The 11,248-nt window shown below is 39.6% G+C and overlaps 1 long non-coding RNA gene across 1 annotated transcript; it reads left to right on the top strand.

Annotated features, from left to right (window-relative positions):
* The first annotated feature begins 574 nt into the window (after positions 1-574).
* LOC135241707 (uncharacterized) lies at positions 575-6,639 on the top strand. Its single transcript, XR_010326092.1, has 3 exons — positions 575-735; positions 4,404-4,494; positions 6,457-6,639. It is a non-coding gene; the product is annotated as an uncharacterized LOC135241707 (long non-coding RNA).
* Positions 6,640-11,248: the final 4,609 nt, after the last annotated feature.

An 11,248-nucleotide genomic window follows, 5' to 3' on the forward strand; every position in this document is an offset into this window, starting at 1 on the left:
AAAATTTGATAGGTGCGGTTCCCACAGCTTCTCGAACCTTTGATGAAACCGAACTGGTTTCATATTTCAGAAATTTCCTATTTTTGGCAACAGTGATTTTTGCAACATTTCGCTTTTGCGTGCAATTTTTTACTTATTAATAGGCAATTAATAAAATGCAAAAATATAATTGTTATGTATTTTGTCCAAAGTCGAGTGAAGTATTGCGTTTTGCTAGTCTCCTCGAATGGCCTACACTTTTGGTTGATTTAATGACCACTGAACGTATTGCACGTGTACGGAGAATAGAAGCACCTCGAGAGTGTTATTCAAAGGCAATGACAAAGCATTTTACTTGGACGGATTCGGTCAGACTGGGCCCAAAATGAAGCCTTGGATGGTGACTAGATGTACCAAGCGCACAAAAACGCATAAATGTTTGACACGGTTTCAACACGTTCTTGGTTCTCTTCGGTGGAGAACCAAGAGTCAATGAAGTCTTCATTTAAATGACTGAATAATTTATGACCAAAGTGAACGGGACACGTGCCAGTTAAATTATAATATATAGGACAAACGATACAGTCTAGGACAGTACCAGTCGCGGCGATGCAGTTTAGAAAGGCAAACGCTGCTTTTTACTCAGCAGAATCAGAGAGAAAAGCTCGAAAAGTTAACTGAAATAAATGTCCTACAGAAACTCGCGAGAGACTTAATTTCTTCCTTATGTCTTGGATTGAATCAATCCCACAAAAGGTAATGTACACTACTATTAATTTACGAGGCAAAATAAAATAAAATGACATCCCATTAGAATAATAGATTAATTTATTGTTCTTCTTCTTCTTTTTATAATTATTGTTATTGTTATTTTTATTAGGCTATAATAATAATAATTATTATTATTATTATTAGTAGTAGTAGTAGTAGTACTAGTAGTAGTAGTATATCTGCATCCAGCTGTCATCTTCAAATTTTTTACATTTCAGAGATTAAGACGCCAATGTCCGATTCACTATCCTATACAAGACTACGCCTTGTCAATGAACACTGTTCCGCCTCGGCATCAAACGGCATGAGATTAAACTATTAAATAGACGAGACGATTTATTGTTTCCGCTATTCAGTAGATAATATTACAAGAGGAGAATAAAGAATCGTGAACTGCATGACTAAGAGTAAGGTTGAGCGCGTGTTAATGGAGAGAAGGCATCTTGACTAACTGAAGTTCGCGAGGGCACAGCCTGCTCGTGAACCGTACGATCCACTCTGGTTTTTAGCGTGCAGCTTCCCGTGGGTCGCGCTGAATACGAGGAATACGCTGAATAAGGTTCTTAGTCATCCAAATCTTTGTTGTTGCAATGATCAGGGAGATAGTACGCCTATGTAACAAACACGTACATAAATTACATAATAAACGAGCACAACATAGGCTATGTGCCGTTTTTTCTAATGCGCCGTTAAGCAATGCACGAATGTGACAATTAGCCTACAAACACGGCATGTCCTTAAATGTTAATTATGCCAATAACAACATCCTATTTCAGGCAATCCTGTCATGTTTCTCGATCAAAGACACGAAAACCCTACAGTCGTCTTTTTGAGACCAGTCGGCGCACAACGGGTTCAGAGCAGGCAGATTAAAACTTCATTGTAAATTACAAGGCAGCACAACTCCACACTGGGCCGAGTACTCTCTTGAGGCTGAGGGGGGGAAAGCATAAAAATATAAATGTCACTGCAAATAGGCATGAACAACATCGGTTATTAAACGGAAGCTAACTCTTCACCTGTGCATATGCGGGTCAAGATACTGAGCGTGACTCGCATATGCTCTGAATGGTCCATTTATGAGCAATTAGGGATCTCTTTAACGGAATCACCAAGATTGTCTCCGTCGCATCCGCAAATGCTGCGACACGGAGGCAGCATCGCACCCGGAAAGGCTTTGTGCATGTCCATTACACTTTTTTTTGTCTACAAACTGAAATAAAATTCCAGAAACAAATCCATTACTTAATTGCCAGATGATTTTATTTAATCATGAATTGCTATATGAACATTTATACTAGCGTCTGTTTTACTTTTGTAGTGACAAACAAAAATATAGTTCCACCTTAACTCGACTTCTCTCTTTCCAATAAATGCACGGGAATATCACACAGATAGCGAGCGAATCCAGGGTCGGATCTGCGTCGATTCCGGCCCGGAGTCGCTTGCTATTTGGGCAGTCAGAACGGCAACATTTGAAATTCATTTCACTAACTGCGTGGGTATGATATTATGTTGCAACGTTGCTCATAACGTTATATTATGTTTTAGTCAATAATACATAGTAAATAAGCCAAGGCTGGTTATGCTTTAGGCCTATTTGGGGAAGCTTGTTGGCCATGTCTGGTTGGAGATAAAAGATAAGTCAAGTTGTGGTATGGAGAAATAAGATGGGCTAATTTCATAAGCACTAATGGTGCAGGTATAGTGTGTAAATAGTTAGATTAATGTTTAATAGGGTTTCTGGTTTGGCTGGAAGCCAGCTATTTTTAATTAGGGCGCATTATCAGTTAATGCAAGACAAACGTCTATGATAGTTGTGTGGCGTTGAATTGCTGGGTCGCTGAATAATCGCACTAGAAGCTGCAGTCATGTATATGCTGGAAACCGGAAAGTGGCTGGAGAGCGTACACATCCAGTGCACTGTACAATCAGGGAAGACAACAGTAATGCGCACCCCTAAAAAGCAGAACAAGCTGCGTAAAATGTCTAGTGTTATATCAACTCTGATTTTATATGAGTTCCACTATGACCGTAGGGGGACTCTAGTGTTGAACTAACACTGGGAAATCTTATTGTGTGGTGGTTATAATCCAGCTAGCTAGACAGAACGAGCTAATAGTGACACTGCTAGTTGTATGAGAGCAAATGAGCAAACATAACAGCTAGCTGTTATTAGGTTAGCTTGCCAAGTGACAGCTGTGGTCTTTCTCAGAAGAGAAATTGCATTTCCAGTATAAAGATCAGTACACTGTTCAGTTGAATTTCACATAGTATATTGCATAGCTTGATTACATCTGCAACAACTGAACTATGAAACAGAACACATTAATAGCAATTTGGCACCTCCTGTGAGTTTATTTGAACATCAACATCACTGATGTGCCTAGATAGATAGCTAATAATCTGATAGTTATTAGTTAGAAAATTAGCTCAGTTTACTTGCTATTTAGTGTCAATGCCAATCACAATCAATTTACTAATTAGGTGGCATGAATGTTTGTGTGGAGCAAAATAAGTGCAAAAGAGAAATTCTAACATTTCAAAGCCTCCTACCAGTCCAAGAAATATAGAAATATAATATATTTAGCTAACTATCCTTTAACCTAATAGCAATAAACTAGGTTAGCGTAGCTAACCTTAGCTAATTAGCACCAGGTAGCTAACATGACTATAAGAGACTAATCTGAAGTAGTTGCTTCAGTTGATGTGCTACATTGAAGCTGTGAACACTTGAACTTCTAAATGGGAATGCAGATCCAAATTTAAGAATTATTTCAATACTAGCTATAAACTATGACAAAAAAAAAACTATGCCAGTTGAGCATAAAAAGTAATATATCACTAACTATCCAAATAGTTGGCCTAATAGTAACCCCTTAGACTAGGGGATATACATTCATATAAGCAAGATATATTATTTTAAATCGTGGATTAATGCGACAGATTAATGTAATACTTCACTAGCTAGTGCAATAATGTATAGAAAACAAGAATACATTTTAAGTAAATTGCTCACACATTCAGACCGGATTCTAGGCCCAATTATCACGTGGATTGCTAAATAAAACAATTCTGTTTTGTCTAAAACAATTATGCGTTTTACACAAGTGAAAAAAATCTGTCCACTGTTGTTATTCGGATCTATTATCTTAACAGCACAGTGCATGGAGCTACAAATATGACACGCGCACTATTGGTTAAAAACAGGATTGCACGCGCTTTCTGATTGGCTGCCACTTTTCAGTCTGTCTTGGCCATCGTGGTGAGGATGCAGTTTGGGATGCAAATACTTAACCGAGTTTAATATATTTTAATGCCTGTTTCTCAAAATAGTAGCCATTCCAAAAAAAAAAAAGACAAATATAGAGTTAAAAAACGAATGCACCCACATCTGTGGACAAGGAATTTTCCTTCACCATATAGCTTGAAGTTGATTATGATCAGTCTGGGATTCTAACTGAATAAAGGAAAGATTTTAGCAATACATCCTATTCAGATGTCAACTAAGAGAAGCGACCATGAATATTTTTGGATTATAACCGATGGTAGTTATCCATTTGAGAATGTATCCATGTGAAAATATGTACTTGCACATTTCGCTTTCAAAAGAAATACGTATTGCTTTTGATTGGCCTCTTTCACCTTTTTAGAATGACAGCGTCTTCTGGTGGCGAAATAGCGGACAGTCTCAGCCCAACCCCCGCCACTGTTTCTCCCCGTGTTGCGGGCCCCGTTGCAAATGTGAGTTTACAGGTCGAACAAATTCAACTAAAAATACCCTTTTACTTCTACTGTAAATGTGTCATCACCAACCACCAATATTGCAGAGACATCACGTTTAAATTTGCTCTTCGTGAAAAACCCATAGGTAGGCTATGGCGTCATTGCGAACGGTGATATATTTAGCTTATTACATGCGTGACCTCATCGTAGCCCACTCCACCACCACACCACACGCCACTCAACACTCAACACACACACACGCGCGCGCGCGCGCGCACACACACACACACAAAAAGGTTAAACATCGCAGTCGGCTACTGCCCCTCAAACAACTGCATTACACTACAATCACTTAGCAGACGCTCTTATCTAGAGCGACATACAGAAGTGGAGAACACCAGTGTTAACCTCGGGAATACGAAAGCGAGACTATTAAGGTTCTAGCAGAACGTTAAAAGCTAAATTTATCACCAATGCAGGGATAGAATAAGTGTGTTCACATTTTATACCACGGTTGCACAAACGATAATGAGTTCTGAAATGCTTACAGACCGAATTAGCCCCCACCCCCTCCCATCGTCTATAGGTGAGCGCACCTTACAGCGATAATTAGGAAAAATTACAGCGCGCAAGGTACATGCAATTAGAATCATAACATGTTTCCTCGGGGGAATGTATTTTCCTTAATTGCTGAATTTCAAAAGCTTTCTTAATTATCTAAATCAGGACCTCTTTTATGTTCTGGTACATGGCTATTATGGTCAATTAACGTCAATTAACCAGGATGCTTTTGCTAATTCTTCAGAATATAGCACTTCATATCGGTGACTATTAGAAGTGTAGCATTTAAAGTTATATTTTTCGTCTCTGACCCCGATAAAGTCTCCTAACGTAACAGACTACGTCCATATATGAACAGGTTTTCGTGTATGTTAGGTTAACACGGTAACAAGTGTGTACAGCTCCGGCCTAAAACGAAACATATAAATCAAAAGTATGTGGGAGTATTTGATGTTATATTGCCATCTACATGTGAAGTTAATTCATATTAAACGGGTCATCCTCACTGTGTAATAATACGAGTCAAAGAATATGCTAGAAATTATTATTAAAATAACGAATAAGTATGACCACAGAATCATATGTTTGGGGGTAGCATAAGCCAGTCACAACAGTGCTTTTAAGGGAGGGGAATGCATGCTATATCCAAATAAATAAATAAATAAATAATAAATTTTAAAAAATTATAAATAATATATATATATATATATATATATATATATATATATATGACATCGATCAGTCAAAGTTTCAAACCTGAAACACAAATCATTAATACTAGCCTGTAGTTCAGCGTCGTGTCATAGCGCGTGAGTAATGGTTAGAAATAGCGTTGTGCTGACATCTAGCGGCGCGAAGTTTTAGGTCGACATGCCTGGCCAATACAATGTTTGACGTATCTTTAATTCCCACATTGTTACACTTGAACAGCGCTGTTATGGAGGCGAACGATTCTATCAGATTTTCAGACCAACCGTTCTGCCATCGCCCTAACTGAAAATAATTATTCAGTCCTGTCCATTCCACTCTTGCCAGCTCAACCTGTTTTATAGCCCAAACTGTATTTAAACAACATATTCCACATTTGAAATTGTGAATAAACATACCAATAATCAGTTCATATGTACACCCTCTGGACATACAACTTCGCTGCACAGGCTGCTTTAGAGTTGCATGAAGTGCACATTCTTTAAATGTTAAAAATGAAAAAATTAAGATGGCACCTAATCAGGAGCAAGTGTATTCTTCACATGTTTACCCTTGTCCTTGTCTAACCCAGCAGTGCGCCCATACAGTAACCTCTTCCTTGCTTGAAATGTTTTTTGTTTTTTTTGTTTTTTTAATGTGTGGACAGTTTTATATAATTCAGTGTGTTTGGGTTAATATATGTGTCATGTGCCCCCTGCTCCCCCTGCTCAGGAGACCCGTCTCTCTCACTATCCCACGGCAGGGGGCAGCTCGTCCCATCGCCAAGAGCAACGGGATGGCAGCGTCCCTCACCACAACCGCCATCTGCACAAGATCAAGCTCCTCCCCTACTGGAATGCAGTAAATAACATGACCTCTGAGAAAATACAGTATTATGGTAAATATGCTTCACAGCAACACATATATTTTGTATTAATATGTTGCGGTTTATTCCATTTGAGTAAGGGCTCAGGGGGACTGTAAATGAACAGGCAATCTGTCCAGAAACTACTGAAATATATATATTTTCTGTTTTATGTTACTTTAGACTTTCTGTAACTGTGAAAAATAACTTGGTATATCAATATATAACTTTTTGCTTAGAAGGGACTGTTAGAAAAAATTTAGAACAGCTGACAGGACTTCTACTTCCTGACCCCTGGACTTTCCACCGCTGTCAAGCAGCTCAAAAAAGTTACTGTTCCTTCATTCAAAATACATGTGTCGTCTTTTCCGTGAATAAAGAGCAATTTCATACTGACCAGGACTAAGTATCTGAGTGTATTTTTATCAGCAGGAGGGAAAACATTACCGGTGCATAAACACAACTTCTCTCCACATTCGTCACTCACAAATAAGCGATTCCAGAGAGGCAAAACACACGGCTGTTCTTATGTTCATTTCTGATCAACTGATTGCTTTGCTAACTCTCCTCACTGGTTAAGGTGTTCATTCACTATAGGATTTTCCAGTTGTGTGCTAGCCTTATGTCTCAGCTCAGTCACTCTCACACACAGCTAACTCAGTGGCACATTGATAGCCAGCTGGCTAGTTAGTCATGGCGATCATAAAGCTAGGTAGCCAGTGAGGCTGCTGTATCTTTTCGGCTGTGGTCAGAGCTTCCATTGGGAGCCATTCAGGACCACAGACAGCAATGCCATCTCCTACAGGAAGTAGTAATCACAGTATTCACCCCACCCCACCGCCTGTTGCCTTGGTCAGTCTGGACTAACAAGGCACATAATTAGGCCTTTTTTTAAATTAAATTAATTAATTAAAAAGGGGGCAGACCATTTTGGACAGAGTCATGACATGGGTACACTCCTTCACCTGAAGCCCAGCTGTCTGAAGTATACAAATACTCATAATGCACTGACAGCACCTAGCACTGAGTCACAGAACGCCTAACAAGATTTAGAAACAAAGAAGGTCAACAAAGCTACTAGGTACTAGGAATCAAACGTGCAAGTTCAGGACTTCAGACACTCAACACATCTATAGTTCATCTGAGTATTTTATTTGAATACAAGAGCAGTTCGAGTTGTTAAGAACAATAAGTGAAGGCACTGACAGTGACATGATGGCACTAAGGCATGAAGGGGCGACATAGCTCAGGAGGTAAGACCGATTGTCTGGCAGTCGGAGAGTTGCCGGTTCAAACCCAGCCCTGGGCATGTCGAAGTGTCCTTGAGCAAGACACCTACCCCCTAACACCTAACTGCTCTGGCGAATGAGAGGCATCAATTGTAAAGCGCTTTGGATAAAAGCGCTATATAAATGCAGTCCATTTACCATTTACCATGAAGACACAGGTATAAAAACACAGAACCTAAGACTATATAAAAACAAGAGCAGAGTACATAGGCTGTCTGTATTCTCCATCATGCGTACAAATTTACTAGAAAACATCTGCTGCCAGGGAAAGACAACTAAACCACAGGCAATTTAAAACCAGAAGAGCAAAACCAACAAAATTCAGGTCCACTTTTACAAGCAAGTCGACTAAACAAAAAAAAAACTGAACTAATCTGAAAAAAAAGTTTTATGGAATTTTCTCACACAGTAAATGTTAAATGTTAAAAGTGCACTCCCATCCCCACACAGATAAAGAAGCGAGCAAGTTCTGCATAGACAATGACGGCCTATCGACAGTACTGAGAGAGAATTTATAGCTGTGATGTGGTGTGGAATGCTGACTCACCCCATACCATGTAAAGCGTTCTTATACCGTTTCAAACACGCGCGTTCAGAAGCACTAGCACATGCACGAACGTGTGGTGGAGTATTCCAAACTGGGGAGAAGAAGGGGAAAACATTTTTAAAAAACACGAATTTAGTAATACATACATTTTTTTAGTGAACCAGTTCCCACAGTAATGTTTATTATGCCCTGCTAATCCATATTTCAAAATCAGAGAATTCATCACAGTTGAAGCTCTGAAAAAGATGAGCTGGTTTAATTTTTTTTATTTATTTAATTTCGTTGTCCGTAAGACATTCTAAAAGTTATTATACATGAATTTAATTTTCAACGTAATACGACGTTAACTATGAGTTATCCATTGTTATGCGCGTATGTTCAGCACAATATTAACGTTTTGGTTCAGTAAATCACACAAACCTCCAGCACGCGAATGTTATCAAGGGAGCACGTGAATGTGGAGCGAAACAGTATGGTTATATATAGATGTCGCGGTATACACATATAAAATAGTGCCTTTGCGTCTATTCTATATGTGTGCCAGTAAAAAAGAAACTATACAGGTTTGCCACCTGTCTGAATGGGTTAGCCCAGTTATGGCCGGGGTTCCAGCTATATAAGACTTGTAAATACCTTTACTGGGGAGTTTTCTGGTTGCTTTTCTTCTTAACAGGAGGACCAATGCTGTGAGGATGGAACTAGACGCAGTCATTATGCAGTGTTTGGCGCACATTCTGTTCATTTTTTGATTGTGGTTTGTCTGTAGGTGAGTAAATAAAATTCACCCTTGCTTCTGGATTGCAGATGTACTGCAGTCCAGAAGCAAGGGTGGATTTTATTTACAAATCTGCCACCACTAATCCAGTAGCATAACCTTACCCAGTGGTGGCACTATCTGTCTCACCACAGGGGGTACACACTTCCTCCTGCAATATAGAACATTAATTTCTTTATCCTTTTAGTTGTTCAAGGCACCTACTAAAATGAAGTGTACAGAACAATTGCTATGAATCTGTCAATATCTTCAAATCCATTAAAAAACATTTGGTGAAAAAACACACGGTACTTCCTGACAAACACAATTAACTCTATCAGGATGGAATCTGTGAAAACAGCACCGAAAAAAAACTAAAGCCAGAAAATGCAATATTTTAAAATATATTTCAATTCACTTCAAGTCCTACTAGTAGGCCACCACTCTTGCACATTTGTTTGCACAAATCTCTACTTTATCCACTTCGTTCTTGTACATCTTGCTTGTCTGAAACTTTTTCCTTTTTGCTCTAAATGCAGATAACAGGTGTGTGGCTTGTTTACGGAAATGAATGGTGCAGCCTTGTACAGCCTCCATTAAACTGTATTGCCAACTTATACAGTATTAATTAAAGGAAAACGAAGAAAGGGGAACATTAAACCCCATTCACTGCACTGGCTATTCCTCTAGCCGGTCGGGAAAAACCAATGGCAACCTCTAAAAGCCCGCCTTTGTCATCCCCGGAGCCCACGATGTTTTAAAACACCATTGTGCCGTTAACACCCATAAATTTGTCACCAGAGACTGATTAAACATCACCAGAGCTGAAACACTGAGGATTTGTCTAGGTCCCTTTGGGGGGGGAGACAGACAATGGGGTCTTTGAATGGGAGACACAAAAAAGGGGTGTTTAAGGGGAGAGGCTGTGGGCCGGGGCGTCCGGACTGTCCCCTCCATATGGGGCGCAAGGTGGCCCGCGGGCCGGGACAAAGGGCCAGGTGACAGCAACGATGCCATTCCGTGTCCCGGGACAAGCAAACAACAACTCGAGGGTCGGGGAAAGCATGAAAACCCTTCTTGAAAAATTCACGCCTCTCGCATTTTTCCTGGGCACCCGACAACTCCCTTTTCAATTCGGGGAATGCAATGCGTGAAGGGGGACAGAGTATAAAGTGCTTAACCTCCAGGACTCCGAGGCTGCCTCTAAATTCGGACAGGGGCAGCCTCCGTCCCGTTGTTAATCTGAGGGATACATCATGTAGCTGACAAAATAAGCAAATATACCACGGCCTTGCTTTCCATAATTATTCAAAATGTGCAAGCATGGATGCACACACACACACACACACTCTCTCTCTCTCTCTCTCTCACACACACACACACACACACTCTCTCTCTCTCACACACACACACACACTCTCTCTCTCTCGCACACACACACACACACACACTCTCTCTCTCTCGGTCTCTCTTTCACACACACACACTCATGCATAACTAAAGCGAATTATAAGCAAATATCTTTCAGTCAAAACAGCAGATTTGCTTTTATTCCCCCTTTCAATTCTGATCTTTATTTAGAGAAATATGCTCTCACAACTTGCCAAACTTATCTTTCCCCAAATACCAATTCATATGAGGCGGGATGACAGAAAAACAGACTCTATGTTGTTTTACTTTCTTAATAATAAACCACTCGCATTTAATAAAAATTTCTGCCCATTGACTGTTGCTTTCACATTCTGAGAAACTCCCAAATGTTTTAGACTCTTTTGTTTAAGGACTGTGAACAGTGGGGCGGCTTAGTTGAGGTTTAAGGGGTAGGCCATAGTTATATTTACCAGCAAAAACTAATTATCTGTATTAGTCTGAGAATTTCAAGCCTAATTGTTTTCCTCTAACGGTTGACTCTGAGCTGTAATTCTAATGGAACTGTAGTCACAAAATTTAGCATACTCTCAGAATGCATGCTGTAAGCTATGGGGCTTATTGAGGAAATTGTGCAGAAGTTTGGCGTATACAATAGGATATTCATGTATTTAAATATATTTTAAATAACAAAAATTTCT

This window comes from Anguilla rostrata, chromosome 1 (assembly GCF_018555375.3).
Source record: "Anguilla rostrata isolate EN2019 chromosome 1, ASM1855537v3, whole genome shotgun sequence".
In the NCBI taxonomy this organism is placed as follows: Eukaryota; Metazoa; Chordata; class Actinopteri; order Anguilliformes; family Anguillidae; genus Anguilla; species Anguilla rostrata.